We start from the raw sequence: 24564 nt of genomic DNA on the forward strand, positions 1-24564 counted from the left end.
ATGCATGGCTTAGCTTTGACCTTGACTCAATGACCACAAAGTGCAGTGGATTATTGGGGAGACTGTGGTGCAACAGTATTGCTATTGAGCTACTAATCCAAAAGCCTAGGTTAATGATCTGGAATGTGGGTTCAAATCCCATTATGGCAGAAGATGAAACTCGAAATTGGTGAATAAATGTGGTTCTAATTATCACTGATTTGTCGTATCTGGGTCACTAATGTCCTTTAGGGAAGGAAATCTGTTGTTCTTCCCCGGTCTGGCCTACATATGTCTCCAGCTCCACAGCAATGTGGTTGACTGTTAACTGTCCTCTGAAATGTCCCAGCCAGCCGTTCAGTTCAAGGGGCAATTATGGATGGTCAGCACATTCTGCCTTGCCAGCAAAGCCCATGTCCCATGAAAGAGTAAAGGAAGCCACATCCTTGATTTACTAATGCCCAGAGGATGGGGGATAACCAGAATCTTAATGTAATATTGCTCTGTTACTGGATTAATAATCCAGCGAACAAGAGTTCAGTTCCCAGGTTAAAATCAATCTGCAGGATTTGATAAAACAGGAGAAGCTATCAGCAAGGCTTATGACATCTCCCATAACATAAGAAATTGGTATTAGAGGCACACTGATTGCAATTGATTATTGTGTGCAAACATTACATTTCTCAGGCATATAAGTGTCTGGGTCAATATTCAGCTTTTAGGTTAGAACAGAGTGGCATTCTTCCAGTGATGCAAATTAAGATGGAGTATGATTAATGCCCTCAGGTTAGACAGTGATTCGGTGATGATATTAAGAGTCTGTCTCTTAAAGGCATCTTGATATACTGGCGCTAAGATATATTGTACCATTTGTATCAAATCAGTGCAAGCTCAGAGGAGGAACAATGCTGGCCTGTCAGTGATCTCCATATCCCAAGCATTAATCTAAAACTGTTCATTAGTTGAGGCTTTCGATTTGCTCCTATTGTTACGGTCCACCAATTTTGTAATAATGTTCTTGGCCTGATTGATTGTCCTATTGTGGGGAGTGAGTTTTTAAAAAATTAGAAACCTGTTTGTTTTTAGTGATTTGTTAGCTGTTATCAGTGTTAGCTCCATGTGGTGGAACATGGATTATCTTGCTGGCTTTTGAAATAGCCTTGAGGTGCCAAAAGTCATGTCCTTCAGCTTCTTGGTTGTTAAACACTAAATGTGTTACATGCCTCAACTCCTACTGAAAGTGAAATGAAGATGCTTTGAGTTAAAGAAGGGTCAGGAAAATTTTACGACATGGAATGTTGCAAACGTGAACAGTATCGCATTTGAGAGTGTTAGGCTGATGCTCCCAATCGTTTTGATGCCTTCTGCCGAATGCACATTAGAGAGTGGTAAAAGGATGCTTTATAACCAAGGTAAGTGTCTTAATGCAATCCTATATTCAATCCATCAAAATAATTGCGAGTGCTCTCAAATGCTGCTATCCCTGTTGTGTAGTTGTAGCCCCCAAGGCATTTTTCCACGTGATTTTCAAAAATTGTGTCATGTTGCGGAACGTCTCTTTTATTTTGTGTTCACAAGAGATTGAACTGTTTTGAACTGAAGACACTGGGCGAACAGGCTCAAATCTGTATTGTTTAGCAAATTGTAGCAATCACAAGATATTCTCATCTCCAGAGGCGGCTGGGCTTTCTCACAGGCATGTTGTTGAAAGATTCAGTTGGCTTTCGAATGCAGACTGTAATGCAGAGTTGCCGATTTCAGTGCGCACAGTCCAGCTGGTGCCAAATTTAGGTGATTGCTTCCAGATTGAATTTGTTCAATTACAGCGTGGTCTCATTTTGTCTGGAGAGGCTGGAAGGTTGGACGAGGGATTACTGTTGGATTGTGAAGCCGCTATCTGGGCAGAGGAATGAGAAAAGGAGAGAAATCAAGGCAGACACTGTGGCGTTCACTAACAGAACTTGGCGGGCTGTGGGTTGATTGAGCAAGACTGCTTCTCACCACAGAGGCTGGCTGACCACCCGATTTTTCCAGTATGTTTTATTCTTAGTTTAGATTTCTGGTATCTGCAGCAATTTTCTTCGATATTTGAGGTTGCCTGTCTTGTACTGGTCTGGAAATGTGGGGTTAATGTCATTACCAGTTCTGCCTGATTTTAGATTAGATTAGGTTACATTACATTACAGTGTGGAAACAGGCCCTTCGGCCCAACAAATCCACACCGACCCGCCGAAGCGCAACCCACCCATACCCCTACATTTACCCCTTACCTAACACTACGGGCAATTAAGCATGGCCAATTCACCTGCACATTTTTGGATTGTGGGAGGAAACCGGAGCACCCGGAGGAAACCCACGCAGACACGGGGAGAACGTGCAAACTCCACACAGTCAGTCGCCTGAGGCAGGAATTGAACCCGGGTCTCTGGCGCTGTGAGGCAGCAGTGCTAATCACTGTGCCACCGTGCCGCCCACTGATGTATTCAGATGGAACAACAATGAGGTACGGCCTTTGCTGCACTGCATATGCTCCTCCCAGTGATGTTCCATACACTTATTTTGATGATTTGCTGCTCTTACTCAGAAGACCAAAGACAGACTGGGTGACCACTTTGTGGAACAGCTCTGTCAAGTTCGCATGACCCCGTGCTTCCTTACTTTAACCAATCACGGGATGGGGGCATGGCTGGCAAGGCCAACATTTATTGCCCATCCCTAATTGCCCAGAGGGCAGTTAAGAGTCAACCCCATTGCTGTGGGTCTGGAGTCACATGTAGGCCAGACCAGATAAAGGAAGGCAGCTTCCTTCCCTGAAGGACATTAGTGAACCAGATGGGTTTTCCCGACAATGGATTTATTAGATTCTTAATGCTAGCTATTTACTGAATTCAAATGACACCATCTACCACAGCGGATTTTGAACCCAGGTCATTATCTATGTCTCCAGACTAACAGCCCTGCGATAATACCACCAGGCCATCACCTCTTCCTGTAATTTATGGTTTGAATTCGCCAACCTGTTCCCACACTGACTTCTCTGTCCTCGGTCTGCTGCATAGTCCCATTGCAACCAGAATCTCACCCTTCAGATGGGCACTTCATAGACCTCTGGACTAAACATAAGGTATCAGGATATCATGTCCATTATAATTTCTTTCCTTGTTCACTCGCTTCCGAATCTTCTTGTCGCTTCGGAGATCATGCCCGCAGGTAAGAGAGCCAGTGAGTGACCTGCTGCCTGTTTCTAGGGAGGGCCCTAACAAACCACATGCCAAGTGGGCAGTAACGAGGGCTGCCAATGAGATCTCCTGGGTCCCACCCTTAGTAAATCCACCCAAGGAATGGTCCCTCTTGTGCTCAGCAGTGCCACAGAGGCGGCTGTGGCTGCTCCGGGGAAAGCACCCAGTGGAATCCCAGAGTAACAAAGTGACGGGGGGCCCTAGGTGGGGAGGGGGTGCTGGTTGGAGGTCAGGTATGTCTCTATCCCACCTCATGAGGTGACTATCCCACCTTCAAACTAACCTCCAGCGGGAATGATTGATTCTCCACACACCCCCACCTCCAATGCCCTCTGCTTCTCTCTCTATACTCGCTGCCAGACCTAGTTGAGAGTCTGCAGCATTTTCTATCTCTTTTCTTATTTAGAGAGAATGGGACATGCATTTATGTAGCGTCCTTCATAAGTCCAGGATGGTCCACAGCGGTAAGACCAATGGATTTCTTGCAAAAAAAATGCAGCCACCCATTTGGATCCTGACAAGCATTTCTTTTACACAGCAAGATCCCAAAAGCATGTCATTTATTTAATATTGGCTCAGACACCAGCAGATCTCTCCAGCTCGGCGCCACCCGAGAGGGACCTTAGCTCAATGACTCATCTGAAAGAGGTGAGGTACAGCCCTCAGGCTCCAAAGTGATTCTTTAATCACTAATCTCCTGACTCTGATACCAGGGAGGTGCGGAGATGTCTGCTCATCAAGTCGCTCGTTCCTCGAGTGGACCTGCAACCTTCCCCTAAATATCTCCAAGAACCAGGTCAATACCAAATTGTGAAATCTGTCAGTTCTGTAACCAGATACATATGCTTCGTTAAAATAAGATGATTTGCGTTTCTAATCCCTCAAATCAATGTTAATCAAAAGGAGTAACCTTTTGAGGGTTGGATCTCAAAGATCAACGTTTGAGCTCAGACTTTCCCAAAGGACCTCACATCTGTGGAATTATTTAAGCTCCTGAACTGGCTTTTCCTGCCAGCCAGCTGGAGCAGAACAACAGCTGCCAGACAGCACGGTGATGAGGTTTGAGTCAGTCAGTCAGTCAGTCTTTCTGCTACTAGTGGGAGGTGGCCAAGAGGTTTCTCCTACAACAGCCTTATGAAATCTGACATGTAAAACTCTATCCTTCCTATGGTGACATGGTGGCTCAGTGGTTAGCACTGCTGCCTCACAGCACCAGGGACCCGAGTTTGATTCCAGCCTGAGGCAACTGTCTGTGTGGGGTTTGCACATTCTCCCTGTGTCTGCGTGGGTTTCCTCTGGATGCTCCTGTTTCCTCCCACAACCCAAAGATGTGCAGGTCAGGTGAGTTGGCCATGCTAAATTGCCCGTAGTGTTCAGAGTTGTATAGGTTAGGTGCATTAGTCAGGGGTAAATACAGGGTAGGGGAATGGATCTGGATGGGTTACTCTTCGGAGGGTCGGTGTGGGCTTGTTGGGCTGAAGGGCCTGTACTGCGCTGTTGTGTTCTACAGTGTGGATACAGGCCCTTCGGTCCTCCAAGTTGTGCCGACCTGTGAAACCAATCTGAAGCCCATCTAACCTACACTATTCCATTTTCATCCATATGCTTATCCAATGACCATTTAAATGTCTTAAAGTTGGCGATTCTACCACTGTTGCAGGCAGTGCGTTCTATGCCCCTACTACTCTCTGAGTAAAGAACCTACCTCTGACATCTGTCCTATATCTACCACCCCTCATTTTAAAGCTATGTCTCCATATGCAAGCCATCACCATCTGAGGAAAAAGGCTCTCATTGTCTACTTGATCTAAGCCTCTGATCATCTTGTATGTCTCTATTAAGTCACCTCTTAACCTTCTTCTCTCTAAAGAAAACAGCCTCAAGTCCCTCAAGCGTCTCCTCATAAAACCTTCCCTCCATACCAGAGTCGAGAGTGTGGTGCTGGACAAGCACAGCATCCGAGGAGCAGGATGCTGCCTGACCTACTGTGCTTTTCCAGCACCACACTCTCAACTCTGATCTCCAACATCTGCAGTCCCCACTTTCTCCTAGTTGATTTCTTCCTTCCATACCAGGTGACATTCTGGTAAACCTCCTCTGCACCCTTTCCAATGCTTCCGCATACTTCCTACAATACGGCGACCACATCTGTACGCAGTATTCCAAGTGCGGTCACACCAGAGTTTTGTACAGCTGCAGCATGACCTCATGGCTCCGAAACTCAATCCCTCTAACAATCAAAGCTAACATACCGTACACCTTCTTAACAACCCTATCAACATGAGTGGCAACTCTCAGGAATCTATGTACGTGGACACCGAGATCTCTCTGCTCATCTACACTACCAAGATTGATACCATTAGCCCAGTACTCTGTATTCCTGTTGCTCCTTTCAAAGTGAATCACCTCACACGTTTCTTCATTAAACTCCATTTGACACCTCTCAACCCAGCTCTGCAGCTTATCTTTGTTCCCCTGTAACCTACAACATCCTTCTGCACTGTCCACAACTCCACCAACCGTAGTGTCATCTGCAAAATTACTAACCCATCCCTCTACACCCTCATCCAGGTCATTTATGAAAATGGCAAATAGCAGTGGCCCCAAACCAGATCCTTGCAGTACTCTACTAGTAACTGAACTCCAGGATGAATCCTGGTAGGGATTCTATGATTCTATTCTATGATTCTGTGCAAGTCTCGACTCATCAAGATAAGGATCAAGGGGAGTTGTAGCCAAACCTGTTGCCCTGATGTTTCTCAAAATATTTTCATGCTGTGAATTACTATGGGACGAGACTGTGTGTTGAAATAATCTTCTGGGCAAGTTGTAGGTTGGTATGTCTTCTGAAGGTGATGTTCTACGAGCAGTTTGTTTAAGAAGGCATTCCAAAGGTGTCCTCTGTATACGATTGTACCTCAGCACTTAACTAAGACTGACACTGTGGAGTGCTGCATGACCCAACATGCCTTCGTTCAAATGGAGGCCTATTCTGCTGTCTCTGCTGGCACTATTCTGAAGAACAACATGGGGCCTTTTCCCCAGTGTCTTTTGTAATTTGACTCCTCAGTCAATGTCATTAAAGCAAGTTGTGTCATTGTTATCGTGTTGCTACTTGTGGGATCTTGCCGTGCACGATTTGGCCACCATGTTTCATACCTCGTGGCCGCAATTGCACATCAAAAGGTACTTCATTGGCTGGAAACAGGCTGTGAAATGTTGTGGGGGTGATGAAGGGTGCTATTTAAATGCAAACTTTTTTTTTGTTTTTGTTGGTTGTAGTGCAATCAAAAAGACCTCTAAATTTACATGCAAACATAAAAGTTAATTCACAAAACATTCTTGAGGCACTGCACACGAAGAATCAAGATCATAGAACATTAGAACATAGAACATTACAGAGCAGTACAGGCCCTTCAGTCCTCGATGGTTCCACAGGGCTGTACAACAATTTAAAGCCCATCTAACCCACAGTATTCCATTGTCATCCATATGTTTATCCAATGACCACTTAAATGTCCTTAATGTTAGTGAGTCTACTACTGTTGCAGGCAGGGAGTTCCACACTCTTACTACTCTCTGAGTAAAGAAACTATCTCTGACATCTGTCCTTTATCTATCACCCCTCAATTTAAAGCAACGTCCCCTCGTGCTAACCATCACCATCTGAGGAAAAAGGCTCTCACTGTCCACCCTATCTAATCCTCTGATTATTTTGTATGCCCATATTAAGTCACCTCTTAACCTTCTCTTTAAAGAAAACAGCCTCAAGTCCCTCAGCCTTTCCTCATAATACCTTCCCCCCAAACCAGGCAACATCCTAGTAAATCTCCTCTGAACCCTTTCCAATGCTTCCACATCCTTCCTGTAATGCGGTGAGCAGAACTGTACGCAATACTCCAAGTGCGGCCACACCAGAGTTTTGTACCACTGCAACATGACCTCATGGTTGCAAAACGCAATCCCTTTACCAATAAAAGCTAACACACTGTATGCCTTCTTAACAACCCTATCCACCTGGGTGGTAACTTTCAGGGATCTATGCACATGGACACCGAGATCTCTCTGCTCATCTACACTACCAAGAATCTTACCATGAGCCCAAATGACATCCTCAGGTGAGAGGGTAGATGAGGGTTGTTAACTGAGACTAGGGCACATGCACAGAATGCAAATTCCATTTTAAAGCCAACCCTGTTTTTATATTTGCATCAACATCAGGTGAATTGGCCATGCTAAATTGCCTGTAGTGTTAGGTAAGGGGTAAATGTAGGGGTATGGGTGGGTTGCGCTTCGGCGGGGCGGTGTGAACTTGTTGGGCCGAAGGGCCTGTTTCCACGCTGTAAGTAATCTAATCTAATCTAAAAACGTTGATATTGAAAACCTTTCACACTGTAATTACAACCTCCCATCTGTGATGGCGCCAGAGTTTGTAATCTCATGGAGAGTTGTAATCCAGGTAACAGGTTTCCATGGGCAATTCTGATTAATTTGTAGTAGTGCCTATAAGGTGTTTGCAAGCAGCAAATAAAATTTAGGATTTTAGACCTATTAATACCTCTTTGATCATTTTGTTAACTCTGAAACAAAGTGGGATTGGAACAAAACATGCAAATTCAACTATGATTAATTTCTTATTCAATATGGGTAACTAGGCAACGGAAAACCGCAAACGTGACCAACTCTTTAAAGGATCAAACATGGGCTTGATGACCTCGCCTCTGCACCTAGCTTTTTTGGCAGTTACACATTGCCATATCTTAGGGCATTTTTGATCAAAGTTTGAAACCAAGTTTGCACTGATTGGAAGTCAAGAGTAGTGTGGTGCAGGAAAAGCACAGGCGGTCAGGCAGCGTCCGAGGAGCAGGAGAATCAACATTTGGGCAAAAACTCTTCACAGGAATGAGGCTGGGAGCCTCAGGGGTGGAGAGATAAATGGGCTGATAGGAAGAGGGTCTCAGGACCTTTGGGTTTGGTCGGGGATCACTGAAATAACCTAGGATACTAACTGGAAGTGTGTGTGTGATTTGTATTAGGTTTACTCTACATTGACCTTGGATAGACAAGGTTTTCCATTCAAACCGCGTTAATGAAAGTCGCCAGTTGGTGTAACAAGGATGGGCGGAGTGATAGTGTGAAGCAGCTTCCATTTTCCTTCAAGGGCATAATGTAATTTGCCGAGTGTGAGCCCAATGTTACGATCAGGTGAGGAGGGTCCAGCTGGCTTACCCCTTTCCCTCTCATTATGACCGGGTCTTTAGTTTGCATGTAGATTTCTTTGCCAGTTTTCTGTTTAATACGTTCATGGGCTGCAGGTATTGCTGGCTATTATTGCCTGTCCCTTGTTGCCCATAGGGATGTTATGAGTAAACCACTTTACTGTGAGTCTGGAGTCTTATAGTGCACAAGGGAATGATGTGAAACTTGCATTAGGTGCTTGTCAGACCTCAGGGGCAGTACTGTACACCATTCTCAGAAGGATGTGAACACGTCAGAGGGTGTGCAGGAGTGGTTTGGAAGAATAGTTTCAGGGATGGAGAAATTCTTCAGTGATGAGGATAGGTTTAAGAGGTTGGCACTGTTCTTCTTGAAGGGAAGAAGGCTGGGAGGAAATCAAAATCAAAACAGCCACCATGCTGCTTTTGTAAACAATTACAAAAATAAGTGCATTTGAAAAAGACTGAGGAGATGACTGGACTTATGCTTCGTTTTTAAAAAAAGGTTACTGGAAGGACACTTTGGACCTTCCTTAAAATGTATTGGAAGAAACAATTAAGTTCTAAACAGCCAGATCCTTATATAGACTTTGCAACTGCTTGGATTTGTTTCCAGAGAAGTCACACATCTGGGTTCATGGCTGTCAGGAGTTCCTTGGATGTTTTCAGAAAGATTTATCTCTCCATTTTTATCTCTCCACCCTTGAGGCTTCCTGCCTCTATTCCTGGTGAGGGGCTTTTGCCTGAAACATCGATTTTCCTGCTCCTCAGATGTTGCCTGAACTGCTGTGCTTTTCCAGCACCACTCTGATCTAAACCCCTTCAGAAAGAACAGTTGAGGTGTGGCCTGCTCAGGGAAAAGCCAAACGACTCAAACTTTTCCTTCTTTTGGGAAAACCCATTTGAAAATTTGGTGTGAGAGCTGAAGAGAACTGATGCGGCAATTCTGAGAAGCTGCTGGAAGACTTCCTCTTGGTAACTCCTGAATAAATTGCTTCTGTAAAGATCCCAATGACTACTGCATGTGTCTAGTGAAACTCATCTACATAGAAGAGTAGAGAAGATCGAAAACCATCTGGAACAATGCATATCTTACCTTTTTACTTCAAGAAATAACAATGATTCACTTAGAGTCATAGAGTCCTGTAGAACAGAGACAGGCCCTTTGGCCCAAACTGGTCCACTGATACATTCTCCCTGCATCTGTGTGGGTTTCCTCCTGGTGCTCCGGTTTCGTCCCACAGTCCAAAGATGTGTGGGTTAGGTGAATTGGTCATGCTAAATTGTCCACAGGGTTAGGTGCATTAGTAGGGAGTAGGTGAATGGGTCTGGGTGGGTTACTCTCCGGAGGGTCAGTGTGGACTTGTTGGGCTGAAGGGCCTGTTTCCGCACGGTAGGGAATCTAATCTAAAAAAAATCCATCAACACTGACCCCATTTCTCTGCACTTTACCCATATCCTTCTAAACCTTTCATATCCATGTATTTGTCCAACTGTCTTTTAAATGTAGTTAATGTACCTGCCTAATAACTTCCACTGGCAGCTCACTCCACGTACATGCCACCCTCTGTGTAAAAATGTTGCCTCTCAGGTTCCCTTTTATTCTTTCCCCTCTAACCTTAAACTGATGCCTTCCAGTTCATGATTCCCCAACCCTGGGGAAAAGACTGAGTGCATTCACCTTATCCATGATCTTGAACCTTTCCCTATAACTCAGACTGTTGAGTCCTGGCAATATCCTTGTAAACTCCTTCTGCACTCTTTCCAGTTTAATAACATCCTTCTTATAGCAAGGTGACCAAAACTGAACACAGTACTCCAAGTGCGGCCTCACCAATGTCCTGTATAACTGCAATATAACTTCCCAACTTCTGTACTCAAAGCCCTGACTGATGAAGGCCAGTGTGCCAAAAGCCTTCTTCACTGCCCTGTCTACCTGTGAGGCCACTTTCAGAGAATTATGCACCTGAACCCCAAGGTCCCTCTGTTGAACTACACTCCTTAAAGCCCTATCATTCACCATGAAACTCCTACCTCGATTTGACTTTCCAAAATCCAAGCCCTCACACTTATCTATATTAAACTCCATTTGCCATTTCACAGCCCACTTCCCCAGCTGATCAAGGTCCTGCTGCAGTTTCTGATAACCTTCCTCACTGTCCACGATACCACCCATTTTAGTGCCATCTGCAAACTTACTAATCATGCCTTGCATATTCTCTTCCAAGTCATTGATACAGATAGCAAACAGCAATGGGCCCGGCACTGACTCCTGAAGCATTCCACTAGTCACAGGCCTCCAGTCCAACAAGCATCCTTCCACTAATACCCTCTGCTTCCTACCATCAAGCCAAATGTGCATCCAATTTGTCAGGTCCCCCTGGATTCCATGCGATCCAACCTTCCAGAACAGCCGACCATGTGGAACCTTATCAAAGGCCTTACTGAAAACCATATAGACTACGTCTACCACTCTGCCCCCATTAACCTTCCTGGTCACTTCATCAAAGAACTGTAACAAATTTGTGAGGCATGATCTCCCACGCACAAAGCCAGGCTGACTACTCCTAATCAAACCCTGTCTTTCCAAGTGCATGTATATCTTAACCCTCAGAATCTTCTCAAGTAACGTACCTACCACAGATATAAAGCTTACTGATCTATAACTCCCAGGTTTTTCTTTGTAGCCCTTCTTGAATATGAACACAATATTCACTCCCTCCAGTCTTGTGGGACCTCACCCGTGGCTAACGATGATGCAAGAATATCAGCCAGGGCCCCCACAATTTCTTCTCTAGCCTCTCGCAGGGTTCTTGGATATATCTGGTCAGGACCAGGAGATTTATCCACCTTTATGCATTCTCATACATTCAACACCTCCTCTACTGTGATATGGATTGTCTCCAAGATATCACTATTAACTTCCCCAAGGTCTTCATGTCTTTCTCTATGGTAAACATAGAGGAGAAATATTCATTGAGGACCTCACACATCTCCTGCGGTTCTACACATACATGTCCACTTTGGTCCTTGAGGGGTCCTATACTCTCTCTAGTTTTTTTTCCTTTAATATACTTAAAGGACTTCTTTGGATTGACCCTAATCTTCTCAGCCAAGGTTATCGTGTACCCCCTTTTCACCCTCCTGATATCCTTCTTCAGTATTCCTTGCCTACCTCCAGGGATTCCCTTGAACACAGATGTCTGTTACCTGAGCCAGGCCTCCTCCTCTTTTCTGGTCAAACCCTCAATATGTCTTGTTATCCAGGGTTCCCAACTCCTGCCAACCTTGCCTTTCACCCTCACAGGAACATATTGACCTTGAACTCTAGCTATCTCACTTTTAAAGGCCTCCCATTTTCCAGAGTGCCCTTTGCCTGCAAACAAACTACTCCAATCAACCTCTGTAAACAACTGTCTAACCCCATCAAAATTTGGCTTGCCCCAAGTTAGAACTTCAAACTGTGGACCAGTTTTGTCCCTCTCCATAAGTATTTCAAAATTAGTCGAGCTATGGTCACTGATCCCAAAGTGCTCCCTCACTCTCACCTCAGTCACCTGTCTTGCCCTATAGTAGGTCAGACTTTGCCCCTTCCTAAGTAGGGCCCTCTGTGTACTGCTTAAGGAAACTTTCCTGAATGCACTTAATAAATTCCACCCCATCTAGGCCATTAATGTTATGCTTCTCTGTTATTTAAAATTGCTAATATTTGTAATTTGACATGTCGCACAAGGTGTTAATCAGCTTTATTAAGTTTTATTAAGCCTTGTTATTATAAAACAAAATGGTGTTATTATAGAAACTCATTGACAGTTTTTTTTGTGTTCTGAAACCAAAATACATAAAGTATATAATTGTCTATATGGGTGACTGGGTAAAATATTCAATTATCTATTATGACCAGTGGAACTGGTGACAGATAGTTCACTTGTCCTACCTCCATTGTAACTAAACAAACACAACAGGACAGTGTTTGTGCCAGTCAGAACTTCTCGAGACCAATTCAACAATTGTTTGTCTAAATGTATCCCAAATAACTCTGTGACTTGCTGCTCAATTATGGGCCAGATTGTGTTAGCTGGGAGTTGGATTTGCAATGTCAGAACAACAATGGCTGCTACGAACTGAGGACTTAACTGGAGTTGGACTCCGATCTCAGACATGAAATGACAGTGTTCCGACCTCACACTATTCCCGGTTGCTTCTAACTTGCCAAAACAAAATTGACCTCTTTCCGCTGAATCAAATCATAGAGTCGTACAGCTTGGAAACAGACCCTTGGTCCAATTAGTCCATGCCAACCATGCTCCCAATAGTTCAAGATGCCATAAGAAACCTAAGGAACAACACGATTGCTGGTTCTGATGGAATTCCTGCAGAGATCCTAAAGCAGAGAGGCCCACAGCTCCATAAACACATATAAACTTTGCTCTTGATGACTTGTCTCAAAGCAGAACTCCCTTCGGATCCCAGGGATGCTCTGTTTGTGACCATATTCAAAAAGGGTGACAACACTGACAGTGAGAATTACAGAGGCATCTCCCCTCTGTCAACCACTGGCATGTGACCTTGCCATACACTTCTGCCATTATTTGAGGAAATACTCCCTGAATTGTAATGAGGCTTCTGCCTATCCAGAGGATCAACAGACATGATCTTCACATGTCAATTACAAGAAAAATGTCAGGAACAGAAACAACTGCTTTACACAACTTTCATCGGCCTACTTAAGGCCTTTGGCACCTTTTAGCTCCAGGCTCTCTGGTAAGTTCATCAGGATGCTGAGCCTGCTGTGTGATGACATGTTTGCGACAGTGCTTAGTAACTATGGATTGGAGTCTGAACTTTTCACTGCGGAGATAGGGGTCAAGCAAGGCTGCATCATCGCATCCACCCTGTTCACCATCTTCATTGCTGCCATCCTCCATCTCACTGGCCAAAACCTGTGCAAGGGGAATTCAGATCAATTACTGTATGCACAGCTGGCTGCTAAACCTTAATAGGTTCAAAGCCAAGGTCAAGGTCTCCACCACCTCCATCTTGGAGTCTCAATATGCTGATGACAATATTGTCGTAGCACACTCTGCAGTGCATTTTGATGGCTGTGCTAAGGCATAGAAGTTCCTAGGCCTTACCTTTGACATAAAAAAAAGACCCTAGCACACCAGCAACCACCAGCCAACAGTCCTTCCACCCCTCCTAGAACTGGGGTCAATAACTATCCCCCTGAAAATGGGGATCACTTCCCATACCTCGACAGCCTTCTCTCCTCCAAGGCCAATGTCGATGTAGAAATACAACACCATCTCAACTGAGCCAGTAGAGCCTACACCTGACTCAGAAGAAGTTTGAAGACCATGAGCTACAGACCCAGACAAAGCCATTGTCCTTCCCACGTTACTATTTGGAACTGAAACGTGGACTGCCTACAGTAGGCACCTTTCAAGCACCAGAGCACCACCACTGGAGATCCCTACGAAAAGTCCTGAGGGTCACCTGTCTGGATGCATCACAGCTTGGTATGGCAACTGCTTTACCCCGACAGTCCATCATGCAAACCAGCCTTCCTTCCTCTGACTCCATCTACCATTGCCACAGGAAAACAGCCAACATAATCAAAGACCCCGCCCACCCCAGTTATACGCTCTTCCACCCTCTTCCATTGGGACAATACAAAAGACAGTTTCTTCCTCAATGGACCTCTCATATATTAGAGCTGATCTTTCTCTGCAGCTTCTCTGTAGGTGTAACACTACATTCTGCGTTCTGTTCTGTTACCCTGATGTATTTATGTATGGTATGATTTGTCTGGTTAGCACACAACACAGTATTTTTCACTGTGCTCGGCATTTCTCTGCAGCTCTGTCCAGTAGACTGTGTATGAACTGGGCGCTTATCTGATCGATGCACAGATTTAGTACACAGATGATTTTGGTTACTATTGCAGGCTTCTACAGCTAGTTATCTTAAATAGATAATCATAGGGCTCACATTATCAACCCTCACAATGATGTTGCAGAAAGAGTGAGTCATAGTGCAGTGTAGAGTTTGGACTCTGGGGAGCTGGCCTGTGAGGAGTTGGTCTGCATTTTGATCTCTCTAGGGGATTTGATCTCCATTCACCTCAAATAAAGAATGTTTGATGTCATGATTAACTGGGAACTTCAATTAATTTGGAACCAAATCCTCAAAATGTCTTTCCAGGAGTTAACCCCTCTACCTGACTATCTTTCTATAGCAGCTGTGGGCTACAATAGCAGGGGATTCTGGGTAATCCAAGATGGAGGATGTGGGCTACAATAGCAGGGGATTCTGGGTAATCCAAGATGGAAGATGGGAAAACTTTGTGGCTGTAGGAGCTGCTCCTTTTTTGAAGTATTTTAGGTGTTGGAGGTGATTTCCTTGAATTCCAGGAGCAGCTATTACTGTTGTATAAGCTGTTGCATTGTTTTGGTACTTTGGGAGAGAAAAGATCAAAACAACGGCACTTTAAAAAGGAGGAAGACAGATAAAGGCAGCAACTGCATGGTCAGAGAAAGAAAGCTACACTGCTGTCTGGCACAGCAGTGAATCTGCACAGATATGGCCTTTGCAGTTTGAATTCAAGTATCTCTGGACATTGGAGTGTGAAAAGGAAAAATGAACAAATAGCAAAATTTACAGCTGACCTTGGAGTAAACTGTGTGGGAGAGCTCACAGCATGGGGGCAGATAAGGGCATAGTTTTTAAAGTTTTAACCTTGCTGTAAATCTACAATAGTGAGTAAAGTGGGTTCTTTCGTGATTAAATGTTTTGTTGAGATCTGTCCCTTGATTAAATTTTGAAAATATAAACCATAAGTACTAAGCTAGCCTGAAGTAGTGTGTTTTAGAGCAGTAAGACTTGCTGTTTTCCGGCTCTGTAGATTGTGAATGTGCAAAAATGGGCTTCAGTATAAGGATGTGCTCTTCCTGTCAGATATGGGAATGTAGGGAGAGTTTCCATGTTGCTGATGATTATTCTGCAGGAAGTGTGTTTGATTGCAAATCCTATCAGATCGCATGGATTGGTTGCAGGGACAGTTAGAGGCAATGAGGAATTTACAGGAGCTGGGGGTGTGATGGATGGCAGTTATAGGAAGGGAGAAAAACCGCAGATAGAGTCAGGTAGAGGGGTAGACTCCAGGAAAGGTAAGAGAGATAGGCAGGTCGGGCAGGAGTCTTCTGTGGCTAACCCCATTTCAAACAAGTATGCTGTTTTGGAAAATGTAAGAGGTGATGGTCCCTCAGGGGAATGTAGCATGAACAGCCAAGTTTTTGGTATCAAGACTGGCTCTAATGTAATGAGGGGTACGTCAAGTTCCAAGCAATCAATTGTGATAGGGGACTGTCTAGTCTAAGGTACAGACAAACATTACTTCAACCAGCAGCAAAAAATCAGAATGGTGTGTTGCCTCCATGGTGCTAGGATCAAAGATGTCTCAGAGAGGGTGCAGAATGTTCTCAAGGGGAGAGGGAAGTCATTGTACACATTGGAACTAATGACATAGGAAGGGAAAAGAATGAGATTCTGAAGGGATAAGATAGAAAATTAGGCAGGAATTTAAAAAGGAGGTCCTCACAGGCAGTAATATCTGGATTACTCCCAGTGCTACGAGCTGGGGAGGGTAGGAATAGAAGGGTAGAGCAGATGAATGCATGGCTGAGGAACTGGTGGGGTGGGGAACCCAAGTAAATAGTGAGGAAAGAGATCAATCTGAGACTGGTACAGTTGGGAAAAGGAGCGAGGCAAACAGTCCAGGGCAGGCAGGAACAAAGCAGAGAACAAGGGTAGGACTGGTAAATTAAACTGCATTTATTTCAGTGCAAGGGGCCTAACAGGGAAGGCAGATGAACTCAGGGCATGGTTAGGAACATGGGACTGGGATATCATAGCAATTACAGAGACATGGCTCAGGCATGAGCAGGACTGGCAGCTTAATGTTCCAGGTTATAAATGCTATAGGAGAGATAAAGAGGGGGCAAGAGAGGAGGGGGAGTGGCGTTTTTGATAAGGAACTGGATTGTGGCTGTACTTCGGGAGGATATTCCTGGGAGGACATCCAAGAACGTTATTTGGGTACAACTGAGAAATAAGGAAGGGATGGTCACCTTATTGGCATTGTGCTATAGACATCCCAATACTCAGCAGGAAATTGAAAAACAAATTTGTAAAGCGATCTCAGTTATCTCATTCCTGAAGAAGGGCTTATGCCCGAAACGTCGATTCTCCTGTTCCTTGGATGCTGCCTGACCTGCTGCGCTTTTCCAGCAACACATTTTCAGCTCGTATCTGTAAGAATAATAGGGTGGTTATGGTAGGGGACTATAACATTCCAAATTTAGACTGGGACTGCCATAGTGTTAAAGGTTTAGATGGAGAGGAATTTGTTAAGTGTGTACAAGACAATTTTCTGATTCAGTACGTGGATGTACCTACTAGAGACGGTGCAAAACTTGACCTACTCTTGGGAAATAAGGCAGGGCAGGTGACTGAGGTGTCAGTGGGGGAGCACTTTGGGGCCAGCGACCATAATTCTATTAGTTTTAAAATAGTGATGGAAAAGGCCAATTTTGACGATATTAAGTAAGAACGTTCAAAAGTTGATTTGGGGGCAGATGTTCGCAGGGAAAGGGACGGCTGGAAAATGGGAAGCCTTCAGAAATGAGATAACAAGAATCCAGACAGTATATTCCTGTTAGGGTGAAAGGGAAGGCTGGTAGGTATAGGGAATGCTAGATGACTAGAGAAATTGAGGGCCTGGTTAAAAAAAAAGGAAGCATATGTCAGGTATAGGCAGGATAGATTGAATGAATCCTTAGAAGAGTATAAAGGAATTAGGAGTATACTTAAGAGAGAAATCAGGAGGGCAAAAAGGGGATATGAGATAGCTTTGGAAAATAGAGTTAAGGAGAATTCAAAGGTATTTTATAAATACCTTAAGAATAAAAGGGTAACTAGGGAGAGAATAGGGCCCCTCAAAGATCAGCAAGGTGGCCTATGTGTGGAGCCACAGGAGTTGGGGGAGATACTAAACGAGTATTTTGCATCAGTGTTTTCTCTGGAGAAGGACATAGAAGATATAGAATGTAGGGAAATAGCTGGTGACATCTTGAAAAATGCCCATATTACAGAGGAAGAAGTGCTGGATGTCTTGAAATGCAAAAAAGTGGATAAATCTCCAGTACCTGATCAGGTGTACCTTAGAACTCTGTACGAAGCTAGGGAAGTGATTGCTGGGCCCCTTGCTGAGATATTTGTATCATCGATAGTCACAGGTGAGGTGCCGGAAGACTGGAGGTTGGCTAACCTGGTGCCACTACTAAAGAAAGGTGGCAAGGAAAAGCCAGGGAACTATAGACCAGTGAGCCTGAGGTCGGTGGTGTGAAAGTTGTTGGAGAGAATCCTGACGAACAGGACTTACATGTATTAGGAAAGGCAAGGACTGATTATGGATAGTCCACATGGCTTTGTGCGTGGGAAATCATGTCTCAAAAACTTGATTGAGCTTTTTTGAAGAAGTAAGGAAGGTGCTACAGGAAGGATGTTGTGAATCTTGAAAGGGTTCAGAAGAGATTTACAAGGATGTTGCCAGGGTTGGAGGATCTGAGCTACAGGCTGTTTTCCCTGGAGCATTGGAGGCTGAGGGGTGACTTTATAGAGGTTTATAAAATCATGAGGGGCATGGATAGGATAAATAGGTCTTTCTCTTGGGGTGGGAGAGTCCAGAACTAGAGGGCATAGGTTTGGGGTGAGAGGAGAAAAGATTAAAATGGACCGAGGGGCAACTTTTTCATCCAGAGGGTGGTGCATGTTTGGAATGAGCTGCCAGAGGAAGTGATGGAGGCTGGTACAATTACAACATTGTAAAAGGCATCTGGATGGGTTTATGAATAGGAAGGGTTTCGGGGGATATGGGCCACGTGCTGGTAAATGGGACTAGATTAAGTTCGTATGTCTGTTTGGCATGGGCAAGTTGGATTGAAGGGTCTGTTTCCGTGCTGTACATCTCAGTGACTATCTGACTGTATGACACATGAGGCAAACTTTGATTGTTCATATGTCTCTTCTGACTGAGATTTCTTCGTCAAATGTTGCAATTTTTCTGGGACAGTGGCCAGCCGTGATTGTAGTGTTTTTAAATACAAGTTTCAATTGGAGTTGTCGTACAGTACCTCAAGTTGGGTCCAATTGGTCTAAGTATGAAAGCTCCACAGGTTCGATTCTTTAAAAAAAATAATTTCCAGGCCGCATGTAATACTAACAAGACTGACATTGATTACCAATAGTGTCCAGGCTGGCTTGGTAGCAAATTTCGACTTTAAGCAACTTATGTGTGAAACTGAGGGTGAGGTAAATAATGTTTCACACACATCTCCAGTATGTATTTGATGGGCTGAGTGGCCTCCTACAGTAGCATGGTGGTTCTATGGCTTTATAAACTTGTAAAATGTTTTTGAAAAGAAGCATAACCCGGGGAAGCACTTGGAGTGTGCTGAAATCGTGAATACGTGTTTGTAAAATACAAAGTACTGAAGAAAACATATTATTTGGGCTTGTCTCTGTCTCTCTGTCCACTGCTGATTTTCTCCAGCACTTTCAGTTTTTATTTCAGATTTCCAGCAGCCACTGAACTTCGCTTTCTCTATCAATGGAAATCTTTCATTCTTTCCCAAAAAAAACAAAAGACAGGCAACTGCTTCAGAATCTCACTGGTACGGATTCCCTTGCCCCAAGTGATGAGCTGACGACGAGCTGGAGCTACATCCCAGGGATTTGTCTCTTAATCTCGTTTTTTAATCCTTTACTGTCGCAAACAGGCAAGGGATAATTTCAAACAAGCAGCTGAATTGCTTTGTAAGGACTGTGTAATACATTGGTGGCTGTGTCTTAAATTCGGCTGAGAATAGGCATCAGGTTGTGGGGGGAGTTCTGCATGTGGCTTCCTAGCGCCTGAGGCCAGTAGTGGGGCTGAGTCAGATGATCGTACGTTCAGGAGGGTGTGAGTGCTTAATCCAGGCTGACTTCATGAAGGCATTGACCCATCTTTGGAATGGCTGCTTTCTGGGCAAGACCCAGAAAGGGTCTTCATGAAGCCTTTGCAGACCCTCAGTTTAAGAGACGTCAAAAAATGTTCCTGTGGCACTCTATTTTGAAGAAGGCCGAGCGCTGTCCCCTGTTAATCTGGGCAGCATTCCTCCTGGCAAAGCAAATGATGTGGCCACGCATCCCATTGATGTTAGTTGGATCTTACCATGTCAAAAATGGCTGCTGCATTCCTGTACATAACAGTAAGTACACACTATCTTTAGCTCTGAAGAACTTTGGACCAGCCCAAGGATATTCAAGGCTTAAATAGGCATTTTGTTTGTGTTTGTTCTTGTATGTTTTTCTTAAAGTCGTAAAAGTATGCATTAAGCAATAACTGCAAATGTTATTGACCTGATTTTCCGATGGCTACCTAGTGGAGAAAGTTGCAGTTATAGATTGGAGTTGTGCATCAGAATCCTGTGGAATCCCTGGTGTATGGGGAATACACAGGAAAGTGGATGTGAGGCATGTCGGATCGGATCTGATCCTATTGAATAAAGGAGCATACTCAAGGGGCCTAATGACCTCTTCCTGTTCCTATTCCATATGGTCTGTGTTAGGCACTGCATATGGACTGCAGCAAGTAGAAAAGGAAGTTTACCACCCCTTCTTCAGGGCAGGTGATGGCCAAGAGGTATTATTGCTGGACTACTTGTCCGGAGAGCTAGATAATGTTCTAGGGACCCAGGTTCAAATCCTGCCACAGCAGATGGTAGAATTTTAATCAATTAAAAATCCGGGATTAAGAGTCTAATTATGACCATGAATCAATTGCTGATTGTGGGATAAGCCCATCTGGTTCATTAATATCTTTTAGGGAAGGAAATCTGCCATCCTTACCTCGTCTGGCCTACATGTGACTCCAGACCCACAGCAGCGTAGTTGACTCTTAACTACTCTCTGGGCGATTAGGGATGGGCAATGAATGGATGTAGCCAGTGATGCCCTCAACCCGTGAATGAATGAAAGAAAAATAAGGGACAGAGAGTAAGTGCTGGCCTGGTTAATGACACCCGCCCCCTGTGGACTAGAAATTCAATTTCAATAATCTTTCCATTTTTGATTTCACGCACTGGACTGCTGTACCCTGTATTTCTCCAGGATATCATTGGGAATCATTAGCAAATGATCTTTCTCATTTTAGTTAAAATAACAAGCCTTCTCTGGGGAGTGCTGTTTCCCTGGCGAGTGGCTGATGGGAGTCTCTGTGTCTCTGCTGGGATGAGCTGGTGCTGCTGGTTTGATTTGAGTGAAAGCACAATAGTCTGTGCCCCAATAGTTCCCCGCCCCACCCCAACACGTCCTTCGCAGCGAACATGCAGAGATATTCACGCACTGACACCCTCAGCAATAACTTTGGTTCACCAATCAACCAAGTCTTTGCAGTGTTGATGTGTCTGTTGGTCACTACAACTCTGAGCTTGTTAGGGTCCGAATGGAGACATTTCTCTGCCAGATTGTGACCAATGTCATTGACTCTTCCATTGCTTCATCGTCTTCTTGTTCCGCAATGGCTGAGATGTGGTATTATCATGCAGCTCTAAATCCAGAGACGTAGGTAATGTTCTGGGTTTAAATCCTGTCTTGGTAGATGGTAGCCATGATGTGGACTGAGGTGGACAGAGTTTTAAAAAATCACACAACACCAGATTATGGTCCAACAGGTTTATTTGGAATCACTGCTTAACGTGGTAGATGGTGGAATTTGAATTCAATAAAAATCTGGAATTAAAAATCGAATAGACAATTCTCAGTTGTTGTAAAATCCCATCTAGCTCACTAATGTCATCGATAGGAGGAAATTGCCCTACTTATCTGGTCTGGTCTACATGTGACTCCAGACCCACAGCAATATGGCTGACTCTTAACTGCCTTCAGGGCAATTAGGGATGGGCTATAAATGGTGGCCCAGACAGCGACTCACATCCTGTGAATGAATTAAAATGATAACAGCCTTTTTACTTTCTCTTGCTTATTATCTGCTACCAGCTACTCAAAGAACAAGGTTATGGCAATCCTGCCACAATCCTTCCTAGATTAGATTAAAATCTGATCAGGCACTCTCCTGGTCAGCATCCGGGTTCTCGGGTCCTGCAGGGTGAATGTCACACCTCTGGCCAGTCAGAGGCTGGCAGCTCTTCAGTGCCACTGGGAGCAGTGACCACTGCCGGTACTGCAAGGGAAGGACCAGAGACTGAGCATCACACCCAGAAACGTGGGAGGTGGTACCTGTCAGACTGGTGGCAGTGCAGAGTGGGAGAAAGGGCAAGGCCTGCATCTTCCTACAGGAGTGGTCCTTGCTGCTTGCTGTTAGCCACGTGATGCCCACTTCCATTCTCCTGGCAACCATTCCACATGGTGTAGGCACTGTGGTGTCCTTCACTGTTGCTCCCTTTGTAACAGCATGGTCTATATATCAACATTACTCAGAGTGCAGGGGCTCACCCAGGCAGCTTACCATCCATCATCTTCTCCATGGGCAACAAATGAAGGCCAGATCAGCAATGCCTTGGGGGGTGGCAGCAAGATTGTCCTTGACTCTTTGTGACCTGGACTTACTTGTGGGTAGCTGTGAGGATGGTGAGCTGTCCCCTCATGTTCCTGTCTCATATGTGTGCCAGTTCCCTCCCCAGAGGCACTGTGTTCCACCTACCCCATAACAAATTGTCCAATGGAACAATACCAGAGGGACCACCTGGCATTGATTGAGTTATTGGGCATGGTAAAGGTATACCCAGGCCAAACAACTTTGCAAGAGCCTCCTGACTAAACATCTGGCGATATGTGTCAAAACTGGGTGAGTTGTCCTATAGATCACCGATACACCAAGGCTGCTTTGGCACCCCATTCCAAGCCTGTGGCCTTCACTGTCTGGGAGGGCAAAGGCAACAGGAACACAGGTACCCTGCCACTCATGAGTCCTTCCAAGGCACAGAGCTTCCTGACTCTGAACAATATCGCCATTCCTTCACTGTGGCTCCCTCTGTAACAGCATGGTCTATATATCAACATTACTCAGAGTGCAGGGGCTCACCCAGGCAGCTTACCATCACCTTCTCCATGGGCCAACAAATGCAGGCCAGACCAGCAATGCCCACATCCTGTAAATGAATAAATAAAAATGGCACAATGTTCTTCTCTCTCAGCAGACATGCTCTTATGACAGGATCTCAAATGCCTAAGACAATCAATCTGTAATGAGGTGACTTTTTAGTTGTCCAAACTCTCAGGCATCAACAACTCGATATATCAATGTACTCCGATGCAGATCAATAGTCTCCCCCACCTTATCTCCGAGCTTTGATGGTGAACATTCACTGCAGATAAATTACATTCATAGAGCGTTCCGAATGTTGTTCTTTTATTCTTGCTTCTCACCAGCTGCCAGCTCCTCAAAGAACAATTCCTAGGCCACCTTCTCTTTCTTTATTTTTTGATTAGGACCTCCTCAGTCGAAAGTTGCTCTACCTGTCTTTCAGGGTGGATTTAGGTCAACCTAACCTCTCCCTGGCTTCAGAATTTCATTACTCTGACCTCTCTGTACAATCACAGTTGCAACTGAGTTTGGGGCACTCTTTCCCATTGCCGACAATACAAATGCTGTTCTTATTTGATCAGATTTCTTACTAAGGCCTGAAGCTCTCCCATAGCTTTTCCGAACACTGAGGTTAGAAGAAGCTCCAATTCTGTCTCGATATTGCTTTTTATGGCAATGTGGTTTAATGGCTCCTCATTCCAGTGAAAGCAAGGTTCAGCAGAGGTCACACAGCAGTGGTAAGCCACAAGTGTACAGTATGCAAATACGTTTCTCCAAAAACTGTGTACAAATGGAAGCCAAAGTTGGTTTAGATCAATCTGCAATCTGCATGAAGCTTTTATAAGCATTTTCCAGCCAGCATGTTCTCACAATAACTGCTTACGCTGCACCTCTCTCTGGATAGAATTTGCACAAAAGGCCAAAGAACCGAAATAAAGTGGCAACTTCGTCAACTGTGTGAAATCCTCCAAGTGTTAAAACATGATGTATCTGAACCAAGGGTGGAACATATGTTTTTAAACGATTCAATGATAGCTGCCCTGTGGATGAACTCAGGTAGTTCCTGTCAGAGGGAACCATCGTCTCTTGTCATCAACACCTCTGATCATGACCTGCTCACTTGCTGAAGCTGGTATATTCTTGTCTGTTTGTAAAGAGATTACTGCACTAGTCAGTTAAATCAGATTACCGTAACAAACCAGGCACCAATCAGCAGGTGGATTAAGTGGTCTTAAATCTCTCGAGTGACTTATTTCCATGTGGTGAATGCGAATTAATGGTGACCTACTTTTGTGAGTAATTATTTTGTTTACTAAATACCTAGAAGGATTGGCCCCTCATTTGTTCAGTTCCCAGAAATGCCAACTCTGTGGGTTAGTTTTGTTCTTTGTGATCCTTAGTTCATAGAATGGGAGCCAAAACTGATCAGTAGCATCAAACTGGAGTAGAGGAATATGGGGCCGGGGGTAAGTCTAAGTCTGTGGTTTCCCTGTGTTGGAGGTCAGTTCAGAGAACGTTTGCCTCAAATGGACAGGCGAGACCTGTATCTGCTGGAGTTTAGAAGAGTTAGAGGTGACTTGATTAAAACTTATAAGGTGGAATCATAGGATCCCTACAATGTGGAAGCAGGCCATTCGGCCTAGGGAGTCCACACTGATCATCTGAAGGCTATCCCGTGCAGACCCACTCCATCCCTGTAACCGTTCATTTCCCATGACTAATTCACCTAGCCTGCACATCCCTGAACACTTCGGGCAATTTAGCACAGCCGATCCACCTAAACTGCACATCTTTAGACTGTGGGAGGAAACCAGGGCACCTGGAGGAAACCCACGTAGACACAGGTAGAACGTGCAAACTCCACACAGACGTCACTTGAGGGTGGAATCGAACCCGGGTCCCTAGCGCTGTGAGGCAGCAGTGCTAACCACTGAGCCACCGTATCATTGAAGGAGCTTGACAGCATAAATGAGGTGAAGATATC

The 24564-nt window shown here is 44.6% G+C and overlaps 1 protein-coding gene across 3 annotated transcripts in view; it reads left to right on the top strand.

Moving 5' to 3' along the window:
• Positions 1-24564, top strand: part of rassf8b (Ras association domain family member 8b) — a 113747-nt gene that overhangs the window by 26625 nt on the left and 62558 nt on the right. The window lies entirely within an intron of this gene.

Source organism: Chiloscyllium punctatum, chromosome 44 (genome assembly GCF_047496795.1).
Source record: "Chiloscyllium punctatum isolate Juve2018m chromosome 44, sChiPun1.3, whole genome shotgun sequence".
In the NCBI taxonomy this organism is placed as follows: Eukaryota; Metazoa; Chordata; class Chondrichthyes; order Orectolobiformes; family Hemiscylliidae; genus Chiloscyllium; species Chiloscyllium punctatum.